Genomic DNA, 6,049 nt, shown 5'->3' on the forward strand with positions numbered 1-6,049 from the left:
AAAATTAAGGGGAAAGGTTGCTCGACTGTGCAAATTTTGGTGGTTGTCGCAACAGGAACAGGGGTTTGCCAACTCTGTCAGGGCTTGCGTGGATTAAAAAATTGGTGAAAAACTGTTCCATGACTTCAAATCAAAATAGCTATATGGTAAACATGGTTCCTTTGTATTTCTTTCACGGGCGGACCTTGTTGTGCTGTGAACGTGTGCTGGGGGTGTGCTAACACGCTTGGTTCGTGACTTATAAAGTTTAGGACAGCCTGTTCAGTCAGTGTTGAGTCAGACAAAGTTGACTTGGGCTTATACAGTATAGAGCGGTGTGAAAATGATAAGCGACCTGGCGGTGTGTACAATATCGCATGCCCTTATCATCTCCCCCACCCCTCTTCCACACCCATGACCACCCATCCTTTCCCGATGGGGCGCCCCTGCCGAGAGCAAAGAATGAGGCTGAAGAAAGTGATGTCGAGGCATAGCGCTGCATACGGAATGGTAGGTGGTGCGCGATTAGCATTTCCAGGGCAAAGGGGCAGATGGGAGGCGTTTAGAAAGGCAAAGTGAAGATCATTAGTAAGGTCCAAAGTCAAAGTTTCAGCAAGGTTACAGCAGGTTGGGATTCATTGTTATTCAGTGTTTCCGTACACGGAATAAGAATCACTTCCTGTTCTTTCACACCAACGAACAGACTGTAATAGATTGAGATTTTTTTCCTCCATAGGAAATAATGGAAATGCATCTGCTCCAGGGATCAGAATGTGCCAACTTTATTGGGGTGTTTAAATGGGTGCGTGACTTCAAACTACAGATGTTCGATACAACTTTTTTCAGAACAATGCCAGTAAGCGTATTCATTCTTGATTTACTCACCGATACCACTAGTACTTTTGACACATAAAATTGCAATTAACACAATGATGGATAACTGTGAACAAAGACATTTCTTGCTTTCTGACCCACATGATTCAGCAATGTGTCGAATGGCCGCAGTGTAGCACCAACTACTGGCAAGGAGGACGTACTGGATCACAGAATTTTAATTTTTCCCCCCCTTAAGTATTGGTGGCTTTTTTTTTTTTTTTATCGGCAGCCTTCACGAGTACCCGATATGTTGAACTAAGGCCCAATCTGTACTTCAACCATTTGTGTAAGGCTGTTCTATGTAGCTTTACGGTAAAGATGATTTGTTTCAATTCATAATTTGGCGGGTGCGCCAGCTGTCGAGCAGTTGAAGGGGGTGCATGGCTTAAAAAGGTTGGGAACCACCCCTTCGATCTCCCCAAATGGAGGGTATACACCATAGTTTGGGAATCCCTGTTGTATAGCAACCCTTCCCACACTTTTTAAGATGGTGCATGTCCCGCTCAGCATAAAAATCAAAACCCCAAATTAAGTTTGTGCAAAATAAAACACTTTTAACAAACTGCTTCATGTAAAGTTACATTGATTTTATGTTATTTCCTGCCTTTCCCAAACCACCCATCGCCAAAATTATACATACAACTAAGAACAAAATGGTAGTGTATATTTAACTTGTGTATTCATTTCTCTTTGACACAATCAACATAGTCAATAATACAACTTTTAACAAAGGAGGTGAGGGAAGCTACAGTGGATATAACACGTCTGCACGACCCTGTTCAAATGGCAGGTTTTTGTGACTATACAAAAATGAGGCCAAGATACTCATTCAAAAAAATAAATTCCCACTATTAGTTAAAACTATAACCTGTACAACAGAAATGAAAATACAATGGGAGAAATAAAAATAAACAACTGAGATAACATGGTTGCACATACGCACACACCCTCTTGTGAATGTGTTCAGAATTAAGCAATCACATTCAAACTCATGTTAAATGGGGGTCGGCACACACCTGCTACATTTTAAAGTGCCTCTGATTAACCCCAGATAAATTAAACTGGGAATATGTACAATCCTCCCAAGGACTCAAATAAATTCCCCTCAAATATCACAACACTTTGAGTAGAATAGATGACAGTTTTTGTTGTTGTTTTTTTAAAAGATATGAATTAAGAAAATAAATGGGCTGCAGCAAAATTGGCACTTGTTTTCATCCAAGGCAAAAGGGCAGGTGCTTGAGCACCACTTGGGGTCTATGTGTACACGTGCCTGATTATTATGGTGGAGAACAACATTTTCCTATCTTTTTTACACCACTCACCCTTAACACCCTATTTGGCGCACTCCTTGTTTACACCTTTTGAGTTAGTGTAGAGTGATGCCTCCTCATTGAATCTTTGTGTTGCTGCTTGAATGTCTTTGTAATAGAGGAGTATAATGCCCTGTCCTGTTCAAGAAGCCAGCAAAAATGAACACGGCGAGTTGAAGACGAGTGGGCGAGTGTGTGTGTAAATGTGTGTGTGTGTGTGTGTGAGAGAGAGAGAGAGAGAGAGAGAGAGAGAGAGAGAGAGACAGACAGCGAGACCACGACAGAGTGTGTGAGTGACTAAAAGCAACCCAGGGAGATTGCAGTGTGTCATGAAGCGCCGCCGTGCTGCTCAGTCAGGTCGAGGCGCACTGTCACTTCCTGTCCTCATCAACGCCTCGTGTGTGTGTAAGAGACATTTCAGATGTGTAGATATAAATATGATGACGTCCAACCTAAACCTTTCTTTCCATGTCCTGAGGCAGCGGTTCTGACAAAAAAAAAAAATTTAAAAAGTATTTTTGTGTGTGTGGGGGGGAGGATGACTCCACATAAGTGACGGCAAAGAGGAAAGATGTGATCATATACTAAGAGCAGGGAATGGGCAAAACATACAAATGTGACAAATTCAGAGTTGAGCAATCATCACGCAGGACATTTTCCTTTTCTTATTTTCTGTTTTTGGGGAAGGCGAGGATGGTGACACAGAAGTTTACCAGTGATGGCAAAGAGGAAAAGTGTGATTATAACAATAGAACATCATCAAATGTAACGTCAGCAAATCTCACGAGACTTAGGCCCTCTATCTATCTATCTATCTATCTATCTATCTATCTATCTATCTATCTATCTATCTATCTATCTATCTATCTATCTATCTATCTATCTATCTATCTATCCATCCATCCATCCATCCATCCATCCATCCATCCATCCATCCATCTTCTAGCGAGCCAACCATCCAGGGTTTAAGATGCATTGCTCCCTCCCTGTGGAAATTAGGGTAAACTACATGGTGCAGTAAACGTAGGCCAGTGCAGTTATGTTCATCATTTTCCTCTTCCTCCTCTTTATCATCTTCATGTTTCTCATTCTCCTCTTCATCCTCATCTTTATCCTCATCTTGCACTTCAACCTCGTCTTCGCCTTCATCATTTTCTTCATCTTTTTCATCTTCATCCTCTGTTATCTTCCTCTTCATCTCCCTCATCTTCACCTTCCTCTTTATCATCCTCATCTTCTTCTCCACTTTCCTTGTCATCATCCTCTTCCTGATACTCATCCTCATTATCTTCTTCATCATCACTATCATCATCCTCATCTTCCTCTTCTTCATCCGCTTCATCTTTTACAGCCTCCTTTCTCTCCCTCTCCAGCTTCCTCATCCTCTTCACCTTCCTCCTCCTCATTCTCTTCTTCAAATTCATCCTCATCTTCATTATCATCATCCTCATCTTTACCTTCCTCTTTATTATACTCATCCTCTTCATCTGTTTCATCCTGATCTTCATCTCTACCTTCCTCGTCATCATCCTCTTCCTCGTATTCATCCTAATTATTTTTTCCATCATCTTCATCCTCCTCATCTTCACCTTCTTCTTCCTCTTCATCTTTTTCATCCTCATCCTCCTTCATCTTCCTCATCCTTTTTATCATGATCATTCTTTCTCATCCCCACCCTCATGCTCCTCTTCATCACCTCCCTCCTCCTCATCATACTACTCCTTATCTTCTTCTTCATCATCTTCATCCTCCTCGTCTGCATCATCGTCATCATCTTCCTCTTCTGTGTGGCCATCTTCATCCTCATCACTGCAGTGTTGCGGTGCATAAGGTTCAGATGCTAGAAGACAAGCAATCAATCCAAGTCCATATCGATGTTAGCGATGATGGAGATGATGAGGAATGGATCTTCATTTTTCTACTTTTCATGATTTCATTAGTAACCCTCAAGGGCATAGTACCCTTTGCATGTGTGTTGGTGCGTGTGTAGTAAGTGTTCACTAAAATAGATTATCATTTAATGATAAGTGATACTGACAATCATCATCAGCCTGATGAAATAATAGATCTAGTCAGTTCCTGGGTCAAACGTGTCCATCCTTATAAGCTGTACAGGCCATTTCTTAAGGTGTGTGTGTGTGTTTTAACGATTTCAACTGTCACTTCACATAACTTGTGCCTTGGTCTTTTCTCCAAGAAAAAGTCAACATTAAGTGAATTCATCCATGTGTTGATGCCGGTTGAAAATGACATATTTTACTTCATCTCATGTTTCTACTTCTTCTACTCCTACTTGTACTTCTACTTCAATTACCTCTTGTACTTCTACTACATCTACAATTTCTGATTTCACTTCTTCTATTACACCTGCTGGTATTTATTCTACGACTACTTCTACTTCTTCTACTGCATCTACAGTACTGCTATCTCTACTACTATTACTACTACGACTTCTACATTGACTACTTTACTAAAACTACTTCTTTTATTACTTGTAATACTACTAGATCTTTTACTTCTACATCCACTTCTTATAATGCTACGACTACTATCACTTATGCTTCTACTGGACCTCTACGACAATTACTTGTATGTCTTCTACTTCTTCTACAGCTACTTGTCTAAGCCTACTACTTGTACTTTTATTTCTTCTATTTAAGGTTCTACTCCCATTTCTACTACTACTTCTACCACTCCTATTTCTAGTACTACTACTACTTCTACTTCAACGAAACCTACGTCTTATCTCGACTTCAATGAATTGTAATTCCCCTTCTACGTCTACTTGTACTTGTAGTACTTCTTCACCTTCTACTCTCTTCTCCTCTTCTACTACTTAGTCTACTTCTTGTTCAACCCATTCTTAGTCTAGTTTTTCTACTCCTCCTCCTTTGTTTAATGTACTCTAATATACTCTAACCACTAGGTAGTTTTCCAAACAGTTTTCGCATGATCAGTTCTCTGAGAAGTAGAATGAATTGACATTACATGGAATGCTCTTCATTTTCTTCAGTAAGATGGAAAGAATCGACAAAATTGTCTGCGCGTGTACCATATTGTTGCTTAGATTCTCACATAAATTGTTCCCACTTCCCACTATCTCGGCCAGCATTGACTATGCGACGCATTGAATAATTGAAATAATCCTCATGCATTCATCATCCGCTGCCCTCTCCTGTGACGTTATGGATGGAGATCATTTGTTACGCTGTCCTGCCATCATGACTGCTGACCGAGCATTCATCCTCATTGACCTCAATGGGCCACCGTAGTCACACTTTAATATCAAGATAATGATAATCACGATGAAATCGTTTTTAACCAACAGGAGGGATGAAAAAACATCTTGATGACAATCTTCTCTCTCAGGAGTTTCAATCCTGTACTGTATGTATAAATATACTGTGTGTCAACCATACAGTAAAACAGAAAGTCAAGTCAAAGTCGTTTTAATTGTGATTATTATTAATATTATTAAGGCTAGCCAGCATTAGCAAGGACCAAACGTATTTCAAGGTCGTTACGCTTCAACGCAACTTTAAAAGTCATCCAATCGCTCTCGGCGAGTCTTTGGATTCTGTGACCTTTGTGCCACTAAAGTATAAACAAAGGACAAACTACATACACTTGGCAAGTGGGCATAAACGTGCTCAAGATGGCGACTAATCTGCTCTATTTTCTAGCCGTTTGAACACGCCAGCGGCAAAGCTTATCTTTACATACGTTATCTGTAGAATGTATGGTAAAGAAATTAAAAAAATAATAATAATTTGAGCATAACAGAATGGTTTAGGGCATATTTTTCACTCTAATTTTGGTCAAACTCCAAATTATTAAACATTTGGGACGTTTCAACTTCATAGGTAAAAATCCAAGACTCG

This window comes from Phycodurus eques, chromosome 6 (genome assembly GCF_024500275.1).
Source record: "Phycodurus eques isolate BA_2022a chromosome 6, UOR_Pequ_1.1, whole genome shotgun sequence".
Classification (NCBI taxonomy): domain Eukaryota; kingdom Metazoa; phylum Chordata; class Actinopteri; order Syngnathiformes; family Syngnathidae; genus Phycodurus; species Phycodurus eques.